The sequence below is a fragment of the Ylistrum balloti genome, unplaced genomic scaffold (assembly GCF_031769215.1).
Source record: "Ylistrum balloti isolate Yb309-2 unplaced genomic scaffold, AGI_CSIRO_Ybal_v1 Utg372106, whole genome shotgun sequence".
NCBI classification, from domain to species: Eukaryota; Metazoa; Mollusca; class Bivalvia; order Pectinida; family Pectinidae; genus Ylistrum; species Ylistrum balloti.
The window spans coordinates 8,454-23,617 of record NW_026783009.1 but is presented as its reverse complement, the minus strand read 5'-3'; the positions used below and the strand labels follow the sequence as shown (position 1 = coordinate 23,617).

General features: G+C 40.5%; 1 pseudogene; it reads left to right on the top strand.

Annotated features, from left to right (window-relative positions):
- Positions 1 to 13,454: 13,454 nt before the first annotated feature.
- On the top strand, positions 13,455 to 14,759 carry LOC132564248 (uncharacterized; annotated as a pseudogene).
- Positions 14,760 to 15,164: the final 405 nt, after the last annotated feature.

Below are 15,164 nucleotides of genomic sequence, written 5' to 3'. Positions count from 1 at the left end.
CATAAGACTTTATATATGTAGTATCAATCTGCTTTTCAGTTATCTAAATTCACAGAAGCACAAACTACTTGATTCAGTTTCAATTGCAACTTTATTCAAGTAAATTTAAGACTTATTGAGGTTTTAATTTTTCAAATTACCTCCCTTTCTTCCTAATTTGAGAGCAGAATTGGTCAAAACACACCATGCGGGAAAATCCATATTACTCGATAGCTATTCAAGATACACAGTAAAGCGATATATTGTTTTGTTCGTGTGATCATTTTCTAGACACTCAGAGGGATTTTAATGAAATTAAAAAAACTAATTGTGATGTATAAGGTAGCAGTACACAGTTTCTCGGTGTGGCCATGGGTGATTTTTTTGCTCATTAGATTACCCCATTATAAAGGTTTTAATTAAAAATGAAAAAAAAAATCCTTGCTAAAATTGGTCCTGTCATGTTAAAGTGGACAATGTGGGGTTTCATTTTTTTCAGGATAATATTTTAGCTTTGTGTTGGAGATTACTATTTGGGCAGTCTCGAATCTGTGTCTACGCACCAAAAACTAGCTTTACAGGAAGTGAAATTTTCATAGTGTTTACATGTGGTCATGTTATGAAGAATTTCCGAGTTGGAATTTGCTGAAATGTAAGTACTTTGTTACCACGACAGTGTTGTTGATTGTAAGATAGGTGATTAGAATTAAATTTCTCCTAGAAAGTTGTAGTGTTGGATTGGAATTAGCAGTATTTTTGCATTTTTAGCATTTTTTCAGTAGGTAACCATGACAATCAAATGTCAGAAATCAGAGGAATTTTTTTTTTTACACAAATTTCATCTCTCTACTGTTAATGTAATTGTTATACAGTTTATAAATATATATACATGTAATGATGTATTTTTCATAACCAATCTGCTATACCTGTATATCTCAAACATGACAAATAATTTCAGGAAAAATGCAAATTAACTGTTTACTGCTACCTCACGTTGAAGTCCATGTCACGTCGGACTAGTTCGGCCACATACCACACATTCCACTGGACAATACATGAGACATAAACAACATGTCACGTGTACATATACTTAGTAACGTCACGTGCACATTCACAAAACAGTAACAAGGACATTTACAATATGATACCTGAGTATGCATCTATGCTACATTGTTATTAAAATACCACATGTGGACACATGGGTTACAATTATACTGATGTTACTTTTTAAGTTCGTGGTTCCTAATCTTAGTCTTGTGACGATAAAATCTAATTTATTTCGTCCTAAAGCTTTTGAATTTGCATTAGGTTTATGTGTAGTTTGCCTTCGGTTGTTTGATCTTTCTAGATTTTTCCATATTTCTGACCATTTATTACTGATTTGTTGATGAATGAAGCAAAGATTTAGCTCTGTTCTTACACATATATCGGTTCATCTATAAGACCGTATAGAGTGCAATAACCCCTTTCGGTGTCTGGCCCACTAGTTCAGCACCAGAGATGGACATCAATGGTATTAACGCAAAAGTAAGTGTCGTGTAACGCATGTGCGTTTGTTTACACTGTGACCTCGTAACCCACTTTTTGTCTGCGGCGTATATATATAGAAAGTGATGTCATCACGTGATAATCGTGTGACCCATTCGGCTCATATGACCCATTTGGAATCCATTTAACCAAGTTTATTTTTCTAAACTACTAACCACCATTCTCAGAATTATCAAATTTGGGTTACAGTCTGTTGTGATGCTGTTTACTGAAGAAGTGGAATTAATAGTATGTGGATTTTGAAGAACTCAAAAGAGCTTTTGACCAATCTTCACGCTTTTCTTAAAAAATAATTCCTTTTATAAGAACATTTGAATGTTTTCCCATCCTGTACACCACCATACTCCATTCTAAAATGAAGGAACGCCTTCGTTCTCTTGTTATGAAAGATTTCTTCTCCTAGAAAGGTAAACGGTAGTATACATATAGGGTTGAAAACTATACTGAAACGGCATTTCGTAAACAACAACAAGTGTGAAATCTTAAGTAATAGTTGCTTTAACTGAATAATCTTTTACATTATAAACTAATATCATCAAAATGTGAGTTCTGTAAGGGACGCAGTAGGGCGCCTCTTGCGATAGATAGAACCCTGACCAATAGGTGGTAAGATTTCCAGGATACCCAATGAGACTGTTGTTACACAATAATTATTCCGACACGTGGTATTTGAGTTAAATTTTATTTCTTGCCGTGGTTACACAAGATCTTGTTCAAGTCCACCCCCATCTCCCGCTTAAGTTCCTACTTCCCGCTACAGGCCCGCACTGACTTGTCTAGCTCCCGAGCTCTAGCCTCCAACCACTCTCCTGCTCTTCTCCCGCTACTCTCCTGCTACTGTCTATTGTCTTAGTATTAATAATACCAAAACACTTCAATTCCAACTAAGCCCCGATTGGATGACAATACCCCACCCCGCGAGGCATATAATTATCAAGGCACGTGCAAGCTCATGTAACCTTATCTCAGGGATCCCGATGTACTTTACCGTCCAGTATGCTATCTACTCTGAAATCGACGATCCCTCCCCAGCTATCTCGCTACAGTGGCTAGGTGCGTGAGGCACACCCTTGATATCTAAGGGCTACCAAACTGCCTGTCCATCACAGGACGTTAACCCTGGTCCAGTGCCTGACTTTTGACACCTGTTGTTATTGTTTCCAGAGAACCTGTTGTACTTTAAATTTCTGTTTTAAATTATATTCTCTAAATTGTATTTCTACTACCCATTTTGTTACATACCTTCTCCACAAAGAATATTAACCAATATTCCTAAAATTAATTAAACAAAATGTGAAAACCAGTTAACTCCCGATCCACACTTTATCCTGGAAGGTTAAGTGAAAATTAGTTTAGCCCAGTTCGTCTTTCTTCTCAGTGTCCTATTCTAACGAATAACAAGCATGCAAAATCTTTCACCAGTCAGTAATAATTCCAAAGTTAATATTTCCACATAATCATCCACAACACCGACGTGCCAACAGTACATGTCACTCATGTTAATGGCAATAATCCAGACTAAGACACTGTCAATCCTGCTTGTTCCTATTAATAATCAATCAGGTTTAAAAATCCATGGTTTGTAATCACGGTCCATGATCACTGTTTAGGAATCCACCAGGTTAATCACACAGGATGATAGCTGACAATCACTCAACAGCTGTAATTCGTCCTGTGTCCATTTGTTCCCACGAGTAACATACTCCGTGCATCATATACGTACTGAATATAAAGGTTTTCGGAATGGCTATGATTATAGTCCGTGAATTCCACCGTCCTTATACGCAGACGTGTCCTCTGCATTTGTCCTTATAGCATCCTTTTCGCACAGTCCTCATTCATGTGAAGGACTAATAATTAAGTTATAATTCATGGACGTTGCATGTTATGTCCGTTATGTGTGGTACATGAGTTGTAGTATAACAGGAGTGTACTTAATGGTTCCTGAAGGCAGTATATGCAGTGCAACGAATATCAGCTGTTCATTGCAGTACCATATAAAAACACACGGGAGTTTATTTTATGTCCATTGAGCCAGATAATAATTCACATAACCTGGGGAGTATACTTGGACTTAAATACTTATTTACAGTACAACACAATTGTTAATACAATACAGGTTGCGACGTCGTAACGGCTTGAGTACGTAATGTCCCATTAGCACTGGCTTATCACAGCCTAGTTCGCTGCATCGATGTCCACAGCGCGCTGGTTTCTTTCACTGAGGGATCTGGCTTGTCCCTTTCTGATGATGAGGACGTGGCATCCGCGTGTCCTGTAGCGTTGTCTACGCTTCTCGGTTTAACCGGCATCATCTCCATGTCTGGTGAATTTGTGACCTTGGGATCTGACCTCTTACGTAATAGTAATAGAATTTTGCTTTTCAATTTAATTCTCCAAAACAGTATGGCGAACCCGCCAGCTAACACAATGAAGGACAGCCCAATACATACAAAGACCCATGCAGACCATTTACTTCCCGTAGGTATTTTGCGCATCCCCCTTATCTCAGTGATAAGATGATTCATTGGAATCCGATCGATTTCTCTAAGCCTTTTTGGTATTTCAATGGCCTTAAACTGTGGTACGGCCCGTTTAAATGGTTCCCATAACCGAAGATTAATAAAGGTATCATTGTAAGCCAGTATCTGTGTCTCGGTAATGTTATATTTACTCTCCCGGAAGTAGTATGGCGGTAATATTAAATAGTCACTTGATGCGGAGCATGTCATCTGTAATTGGATGACGCCCATCGGGGGCTTAACTATTACCTTGTGATTACCCGTTTTGGTATTTGGACAAACTACAGCAAACCGCAGTTCTCTGTTTGTCACCACCACCCATCTTCCATCTACAATATACCTAGCCTTCGGTAATATTGATTCTGGTATTACCACCGTCTTACAGCGTTCTTTTATGCTACTTTTGTGGTCCAGAAATAGGGCAACGACACATAGCCGGTTTATATTTGTGGGGTAGATCGGGCTCTTAACTTCACAATAGCTAAAGCGAGAGTTACCGCATCTGGTTTGCTCTTCCGTATTCAACAACAAGAAGCGAGTACGGTCAGCGTTAACTGCTAACGTGGTCGCCTCTAGATCATAATGAGCAACCATGTCCCCTTTCCTCGCAGGTTCATGATACTTTATACCCACCATTGGGGAAGGAATATTGTGAACTTGATACATATCATATAAACTATCAGAGTCTAGTAGCGGAACACTAATTATTATGACGATCTTGTTTTCATCGAGTATGGTTGTACACGTCAGCGACTTATAGAAATTCCATAATTATCGCCTAGGATCATAAGGTAATTTGAAGTGTGATGGCAATTGAGCGTCAATTTGGAGCAATAACGAACTCAGTTTCGTTGGAGAGATGACACTTGGGGATAAATGACCTAGTGAGAGCATGTTCAGCTGTAACTTCAAATTTTCATGATAAAACATTCCTGCATCGCATAAATATTTGAGCTCGGCAAGGACCGATTTAAGCTGAGCATGTATCTGTACAAAGTGTTCGAATTCCCGAAACTGCCCTTCCAACACTTTTGTGGCATTCGCTATTTTATGGTCCAGCTCAAGGACATTCAGGATCAGTTTGTTGATTGCTTGTCTATTTTCAGATACCTGAACTCTTGTAATGTTTATTATCGACATACTGTCTTCGACAACATGGGCGATATGTTCTTGATTCCTTGCCAAGGTGTTAATACCCTGGTGAATAGAGTCAAGGTCATCTTCTGATACAGTACCAAATAGGAAGCTCAATGCCTTCCCTACTATTGGAAGTAAACTGCGTTTATACCGATTATTCATGGTCTTATATTCCAGAAATCCATCTTTAACAGAACTGTAACTGACATTTAAATATTCTAACTCTCTTTTGACTGCGGTTATAGTCTCTTGATACTCGCCCTTTGTATGTAATGTGAATTGTTGTTGAACCCGCGCATTTATGCGCGACGCTTCGGCTAGATCAAGATTTAGCTTTATTTGGAAGTTTTCGAAAGTTCGAAAGTCAATCACGGCCATTACAAGCCATCGGGAGCGGGTAAATGATAGCTCATTGATCTTATTAAAGATAACATTTTCGCGTACAAGTAGGGATGATCTCACGTGTGGAACCCAACAACCTACCAACCCTACGGCAATTGTCAGTGCATGTATCAGCTTCATGGTGCTTAATTGTTAACGGGTGGAGATCACAGAAAATTTTACGATCAATGCAGGTCACAGATCCCAATTCAATATCTGCAATTACAAAACGATTAATATATATTTACAATCTATTTACAATAGTCAATTAAATGACTTATTAACCTTATTGACACGAAACCTTATATAAGTTTGCTCAACACATCTAACAAGGATTCCGCTATAGCTACTTTGCGTTCACCCTTTTTTGTTTTATCTTGAGAATTTAGGAACCGAGAAACTTGATTGACAGACATAGATTCGTGGTCGCAATCGACATTGTCACTTGCGCTATTGGAACTTGGGGCCTCCACAGGGTTTACGGTACTCCCGTTTGAGTTGGAGGCGGAGTGACTGGAACGATCGGGGGGGCTATTAGAAATTTGGGCTTGTTTCCACCGTTTTGTCAATTCCATCAGGGGGATGTTGTCCTCCCCCGATGAAGAAGACCTTTCCCGACGGAAACGACGGGCAATATCGGCTAGCGGTACCTCAGAGTCGGAACTTTCCGAATCAGCGTCCGCACTATCGGTTGGCGGGACAACAAACTTCGCCCGACGTGGTGGACGACCTGTCGGTTTGTGGGGAATCTCCCATTCATCAATTTTAGCAAGGCGAAGGTGTTCGGCGTGGGCCTTAGTAACGGTTCCATCTAATTGATTTCTAATTACAAAGCTTACAGGTGTCGTTTGGGATATAATTCTATAGTATGGTGCCCATTTGTTATCCAGTTTATTTTTTCGGAGGTGGTTACGATAATACACGGGGTCACCGACTTTGAATTCAACGGGTTTAGTATGTCTATTAGCATAGCGTTCTTGTCGTTGTTTGGCCCTTTTGAGATTTTTATGGACTAACATAAAGGACTTGTGCTGCTGTTCAAGCGCAATTTGATGGAGTTCCTCTCCAACATACTTTCGTCGCGGTTGTAACAGGTTATCAACTGGCAGGACTACGTCTCTGTTATATAACAAGAAAAATGGTGAGAATTTGGAGGATTCACTGATGTTAAAGCGGACAGCTGCCAGCGTCTGATTGAGATATACGTCCCATGCCGTCGTGTCATCGTCAAGTTTTTTTGCCAAAATATCATGTAACGTTCGGTGGAAGCGTTCTACCTTGGCATTACTTTGCGGATGATAAAATGCCGTCGTTAGGTGGCTGATATTCAATACTGCTAAAGTTTCTCTCATAACCCTATTTTCATTTTCCGTCCCGTTATCAGTAACAATCTGTAATGGTGCCCCATATCGTGGAAATATTTCTTCAATTAAAAGATGGGCGATAGTTTCCGCGCTTTTGTCAGGTACGGCAAAGGCTTCGGGCCAACCGCTATACCAGTCTACAAAACTGACAATGTATTTGTTTCCCGATAACGACCTGGGGTAAGGACCTGATAGATCTAGTCCTACCTTTGCAAAAGGAAACGGCGGTATATCTGTTTCCTGTAATGGGGTTTTCGTTTCTGTAGGCTTCTTTTTTGGCATGGAACACAATCAGATATGTAGGAATAGAGCTTTTTGTACAAGTTTGGCCAGAAATATTTTTGTTTAATTGCCTCATAAGTTTTATCTATGCCCATATGCCCGTTTTCATCATGATACTGGGTAACTACCTTGCCACGCAAGTGCTCCGGAACATATAACCTCAAGGTTGTCTTATTATCTGGGTCAGTTATGTAATACAGTACTCCCTCTACTAGCATGTATTTCCTATGTATCGCCTTACTGTCATCAGCTTCAGTCAGTTTTTGTATTAAATCAGCTATTGTCTCGTCCTTTGGCTGTTCCTGTCTCATATCGAGATCTAGCAAGGTCGGGCTCTGGATGTCAATGTCAGCGTCACCCGCTATCTCACAACTAGCAAAATCCTTGGGATCGAACTGATTGGAATTCAAGACCGCTATTTCAAAAGTTTTATCCGTAATGTCGGGGCAGTCATCGTTGGGGTTTGTATCGTCCTCTGTGGTGGTCTGTCCTGGGGACCTTGATAAGAGATCAGCACAAGTATTTTCTGTCCCGGGGATATACTCTACTCGACAGTTGTAGCCTGATAAACTTAACGCCCAAAGTTGGATCTTCCTATTTTGCATTGGAGAGTCTAATATGTACTTTAAGGGTTTATGGTCCGTTCGAATAACAAATTCCGCGTTGTGTAAATAATGGTCTAATTTTTGCAAGGCGTAATGAATGGCATAGGCCTCCTTTTCTATGGTGGACCATCTAGTCTGTGTATCGCTCAGTTTGTGAGACAGAAAGTAAATTGGCCTTTCATTCTTAATGTTTGGCAAGAAGGCCTTTTCCCCTATTGCCGACTGTGTGAGACACGCGCCGATGCATCTGTCACTAGCATCTGTGTACAGAATGTATGGTTGATTGATATCAGGATAAGCAAGATAAGGTATTGCCGTGAGACTATCCTTTAAATATATAAAAGCTTTTTCACATTCCTGAGTCCACTTAAATTTCGCGTATTTCCTTGTTAAAGCTATCAGTGGCTCCGCGATGTATGAAAAGTTAGGGATAAATCTGCGGTAGTAGCTAGTGCACCCAATAAATCCTCGTACTTCCCGTACGTTTGTTGGTGCAGCCATTGCTCTTATAGCCTCAACCTTTTGCATATCCGGCATAACACCACCTTTGTTGATAGTAAATCCTAAATATTTCGTTTCGGTCTGGGCAAAAAAACATTTCTTCAGCTTAAGTCGCAAGTCATGCTGACGGAGTCTATTAAAGACAATCCTAATATGTTCCAGATGTTCCTCTATTGTGGGGGAAAATATTAGTATGTCGTCCAAATACGCTATGGCCATATGGTCTAACCCTCGAAGAACTATTGACATAAGTTCGGAGAACACCGCGGGTGCATTACTCAGTCCGAATGGCATAACGTTAAATTCAAACAAGCCTTTATGGCAAACGAATGCAGTTTTCTCTCGGTCTTTTTCGTCCATTAGTACTTGCCAATAGCCCGATTTTAAGTCTAGAGTGGTAAAGTAATGTGCCTTACCTAGCAGGGCCAAAATATCGTCTATAAGCGGTAATGCATAAGAAAAGGGTTTGGTTATTTTATTAAGCTGCCTAAAGTCGACGCAAAACCGTTTTGTACCGTCCTTTTTGTCTACGATAACTATGGGAAATGACCATGGCGACTTCGACCTCCTAATAATGTTTGCCTCTAACATATCCTCTACGGCTTTGTCAACTACCTCCCGTTTACGCAGGGGGGTCCTGTAAGGTTTTAGTTTGATGGGCCCCTTACCTCCTGTGTCTATTTTCATGGTCACTGTGTCTGTATGGCTCAAGTCTCTGTCACTGTCTACAAAAAGGTCCCTATTGGTGTGAATCAACTCTGTGACTACGCCCCTATGCTCTCGTGTTACTTTAATTTCCCCTAAGTTGTCCTTAGTTACGGTAGCCGCCACAGATTTTGTTGACCTAGTATGAGTCTCAACGAGATTAGCTTGACCTAGGGATTCAGTCCTGCCAATTACACAACCGCGTTTTAGTTTATAATATTTGTTGGTATTATTAACAATCATAATGGCCAAGTGTCCACGGCTCGACACTTTTGTCACGGCATTACCGACCATGAGGCCAGGTTCGGTGCTGATGTAACCTGAATCCACAGGTTTTACCTGCAGTAGCTCTGCAGTTCTACGGTTTGCTGGTCCTACCCTACCAAGACATAAGGTAGCTGTTTGTGGTTTCAGACCAACCTTTTGCCTTAGGCGCACAAGTGATGCAATATGGATATCTTCCTCTAGTGGGATGTATTGATTCCGGAATCGTAAGGAACCTAGATCAAAATACAACCTCACGCCATTGTCTGTCAACCAGTCTCTGCCTAAGATAAAATTTCGATTCATGTCTGTGACCACATGAAATAACTGGGTTACCGTGGTATCTCCTAATTTAAATTTTATATCAACACAACCTTCTACCGGCAATGTGTCCCCATTTACCGATTGTAGCTGAATTTTTGGCTTCCTAATAACAGGGAATGGCTGTAAATGCCCCAAAACGCGCTTATGTACTAGCGAGATCTCTGCCCCCGAGTCAACTAAAGACCTATATCGCTGTTTCCCAATTTTTATTACACATGAACTCGGACTCCCTGCCAAATGTATCTTGCAAACTTTACTCTCCCCAGCGGTTTCATTCAAGGGAGAGCTACCTAGTTTTTTCTTTGTCTATATTGAGGGCACTCTCGTTGAAAATGGCCCCGATTCCCACAAGCCCAACAGAGCTGCTGATATTGGCCCGGACCAGCCCCAGTTCGACGTGTTTTCGACCTACATTCCTTAGCAATGTGCCCCGTTCTGCCGCAGTTGTGGCATTTACGGGTAGCTCTGCTATGTCCTACATCCATTGGCACTGCCGCAAGGCTAGTGTCCATGGGTTCCACATGCCTACCCTTGGTTACGGTATTAGTACGGAGCTGGAATCGCCGTCGCAAATTTTGTTCGGCCATAGCTACGTTCACCGCTTCCCGTAATGTTGGCGGATTTTCTCGCATTACCTTCATCTTTAAGCTATCATTAAGTAGCCCATCTACAAAGAATCCGACCAGTTGCTGCTCTACGGCTGGATTGCCCCTTTGCATGTTAGCATAGGCCTCATCGGCCAAAGCCAACAGTTTTTCGGCAAAAATCTGGACGCTGTCGTCCGATTTCTGCTTGGCTTTCCGCAGCAGAACAAAAGCATGCTGTGGATCGGTTATCTCCGAAAATCGGGAGGCAAGCTCCGCCTTAAGCTCTGCCCAAGTTCCCTGGGGGTTTTCTTCAACGTAACGTTTCACAAAATCTCCCACTGGGCCCTTACTAGCTTGGTACGCTACTAATTTTATTCTATCAGCAGCTATCCCGGTTAACGTAGCATATTTTTCTATCGATCCTACCCACTCTTTAAATTTCTTCGGGTCCCCCTCATAGCTGTCTACTGCGCCTGCAATCCCCTGGGTGTTGATGGCCGACGTGAGTCCAGTTAATTGGGCTGTCAAGTTTTCTATTAAAACACCAACATTTTCTGCCATAATTAATTTACTAAATTTGTTAGAATAGGTCTATCCCAATTAATCACTCACCTTTATAGAGAATCTGTCCTGTTATATATCCCTTTCAAGATGTTGGTAAAGTTCATAAATCCATGGACACACATTATTTTGTTTCCTATGACCTCTTTTTCCTGTGTTCTCCCAGGTTCGAAATCCTGCTGAACGGCACCAAAAATATCCACGTGTGTTACACAATAATTATTCCGACACGTGGTATTTGAGTTAAATTTTATTTCTTGCCGTGGTTACACAAGATCTTGTTCAAGTCCACCCCCATCTCCCGCTTAAGTTCCTACTTCCCGCTACAGGCCCGCACTGACTTGTCTAGCTCCCGAGCTCTAGCCTCCAACCACTCTCCTGCTCTTCTCCCGCTACTCTCCTGCTACTGTCTATTGTCTTAGTATTAATAATACCAAAACACTTCAATTCCAACTAAGCCCCGATTGGATGACAATACCCCACCCCGCGAGGCATATAATTATCAAGGCACGTGCAAGCTCATGTAACCTTATCTCAGGGATCCCGATGTACTTTACCGTCCAGTATGCTATCTACTCTGATCGACGATCCCTCCCCAGCTATCTCGCTACAGTGGCTAGGTGCGTGAGGCACACCCTTGATATCTAAGGGCTACCAAACTGCCTGTCCATCACAGGACGTTAACCCTGGTCCAGTGCCTGACTTTTGACACCTGTTGTTATTGTTTCCAGAGAACCTGTTGTACTTTAAATTTCTGTTTTAAATTATATTCTCTAAATTGTATTTCTACTACCCATTTTGTTACACTGTACCAGGGATCCTCTTATTGATTGGTGCATACTGATACCTTCGGAGGACCTATGTGTACTCCTCTGTACTCCATCCTCGTGCATCTTTTTAAAATAGTTTACACATACAGCGAAGGTGGTTGTATTTCGCGGGGGTTCCAAGCGGAATGCTTGCTGACGAAAATGAACATATAAATTAGTTTGCTTCAAAACTCCATATCATACAAATACACAATGATATTGTTAGGGCAATAGAATCGAAGCGCGGGTTCATGCTTAGAGTACAGTAAGGAGCACAGTAGGGCTTCACTTCAATTTTGTAGTAGTAGTTGTGGTGGTGTGGTTGTAGAATTTGTAGTAGTAGTAATGGTGGTGGTGCTGGTGGTGCTGATGGTAGCAGTAGTAATACAAAATCAAAGTACTGAAAGGCTAAACGTATTGGAAAATGTTCACAACCGCAAAGCTATACTATTTTCCCCATACTCCTACAATTTGGAATGCAAAAATTACTAAAATAAGAGAACCAGAGGCTATTTTTCTTAATTCTAAGCGATTTTTAAATCTTCTTTAATTCTTATTTCAAATTTGACGACAATAATGTGAACAAATCGAAATAGGTAAAAAAAAATAACAAAATACACACAACCATATATTTATCGCCAACAAGCCAAAAGTTAAATAGCTCTATGATGAAGTTGACTAAATAAAACCTTTGAAATACCCAAGATGTTGCAATTACTATCCTATCAACATGAGGATTTAGACAAATCCAAAGGACTTTATACCTACTTCTCTATTTTTGTATTGCAAAGTAATAGTCCTTACTTATTATAATTAAATTTGTAGTTGAGGAAAGTAGATAAGGTGTATACAGCATTTCAGATAGATAAAAGTGTAAATAATCACATTAAATGTATTTACATGCCTATCTCCCTTGAAGTATCATGGTTAGACTTTTCTTCCAGTAATTATGTCTATAAAGACATAGTTCTTTGAGATTAAACCAGACTTCCATATATATACAAAATTTACAATATTTTCACTATAGCTACTACTATTTCTGATCTCCAATTCATTAGATAATGTCACCATGACACGCTAAATGAATAAAATGTTATGGAAATATTTCGTTCTAGTTAATTGATAATTATTAACATGAATATTTTGGATTTTTTTATACGCGCTTTGTTTGAAGGAATATTTTCATTTCAAGGAACTTTGATACACATTAACAAACCTTGAGAAATCAGCACAATCAACCTTCATCAAATAAAACTAAAAGAAAAAAATATAAGTTATAACAGAGTCAACATCATGATCAGTACAGTATTTGAAAAATATTATTCATAAATCATGAGCACCAAATGTACCTTGCCTATGAAGCGCATTTTTTTATCTTCAAAAACTTGAAAAAGTGTCACGGCGGTGGGTGTGAAAAACCTGAAAAAGGGTCATATCGGCGGATGTGCGCGTGGGACGAACAGTCAAATTCGGTGACGTCTACTGAGGTAAAGTGATGTTATATATCAAGACGATCTTGCCACAACGACAAGGATTAAAACAAAATTGACGTTCTGTTTCTAAGTTTTGTTTGTTTATAAGTGCTGTTAGTTGATAATTCAAACCAAGCCCCTAGACTAGCTTCTTATCAACTCGCACGTACAGTGTTCTGTACGCTTACTAATTTTGGATGCTTTTAAAATAGCGATAGAAAGATAGCGGCATTATTTACGCAGAAAATTGCCGCTAGAGGGCTCTAACTCTTTTCAATATTTCAGCCAATGAGAAGGCCAGGATCGGTAAATTTTGTGTGAAAGGCCGTCGCAATAGGCTATGCGTACTGAGTACGTTTAGCCTAAAAAGGTAGTAGTAGTGGTGGTGGTAGTAGAAATAATAGGGATTAGTAATGGTGATAGTGGTGGTGCAGCCTGAAGCTAAGCTGCGCTTCAAGGGCAACAAGGGGAAGAATAAAATGGGTACGAACCCTTCTGCGGACAGGAAGAGGGGTTCCTGACTCATTTAGCTCCTTTGCCGTGGCAGACGAAGAGCGGGGCGGGGCAGGGCGAACGGCAGTCCTCTAGCTCTTGTCCTGTCCTGCAGGATTAAACTCCGGATGTCCAGACGATTCTCAGACTTTGCGGGGTCTCGATCTGCCCGTCCGGAGCTTTCCGTTGGAGTGCGTCTATCTGCGTCCGTTCCGAAATGGAGGGATATCAAGGAAGACGCTTGGGCATTGTCTGTGTCAAACAATATAGGTATCTGTACGCTCCTGTCAGTCGTGACCATTCTTTATCATTACTTATGAAATATATCGTTTTTTATGTTTACTGCGTAAAATGTGTATGTACTACAATTGTACATGTATATGGGATATAAATACATACTTAATTGTTAAAATTGTGATTGTGTAGCCATGTCATATTCTGTTTCAATTGATTATGTAAGGCTTGATTGCTTGACGGATATCGGCTAGGAATTCTTTGTTTCTTTTCTGTTCTTTACGTTAGTCAGTAAGATAAATTGGTTTGTCCGTTGTTTCGTTGCGTTTTTTTTATTACCTGTTTTAGCTTAGAAATACACTTTTCTTTTCTTGAATATCACAAGCAAGATAAGTTGGTTTGAGACATCATAAAGGATTGCAGGTGAGTACTTGTTCAGAGTGGTTGTGTTTTTATCGTAATGTGTATGATTTTATATTTCGTTTGCAGCGTTATGAGATTTTGTTGTATTCAGGATGACTTCACTTGCGGACTTGATAGAAATGGGAAAACAGATAAAGTTTGATGGTGATGCACTACGATCATTTGTACAAGAACAGCAGGCCAGGGAAAGGGATGAGCGTGAGAGAGAAAGACAAGAACGACAAAAGGAAAGGGAGTTTGAAAAAGAAGAAGAGGTCAGAGCTGACAAGAGAGCAGAAGGTGACCATAGGTGGAGGTGATTCAAGCTGAATATATGGCCCAAACGGAATCAACCCAGAGAGAAAATGTAGTCAAGAAAGGTACTCAGTTGCCAGCATTCAATGACGAAAGGGACATTATCGATGCATATTTCGGTTTGAACGATATACGACAGATGATTCGGGAGTCAACTTAAGCGCACTATTGACTGGAAATACCCTAGCAGTATTTTCACGACTACCGGTTAAACAGGGTCTGTATTTCGACGAGATGAGAAAGCTTTATTAAGAAGGTTCGACATGACGGGATAGGGGTTCAGGAAATGCTTCCATTCTTCAAGACCTGAGGGAGGTGACACTTTTCCCAGTTCTCTATACGGCTAGGCAACTATTTGGAAAGATGGATCGAATTCACCAGTACCAATAAGACGTATGATGGGCTGAAGGACTTGGTTATGAGTGACCAGTTTCTTCTAATATGTAACCAGGACATGAGGTTATTCTTGAAGGAGCGGATTCCAACATCAATCGACGAGATGTCTACACTTGCAGACCAGTATGCGGAAGCCAGAATGACAAAAGCAACAAACTTGGCGACATCTAAGGGAACTAAACCTAGAGGGCACACACCACCAGCTCCTGGACATACAGCGTCTACTTCTACACCAGGAAAGTCAACCGTATATACACTTGATTGATAAAAGGAAAGGACATATT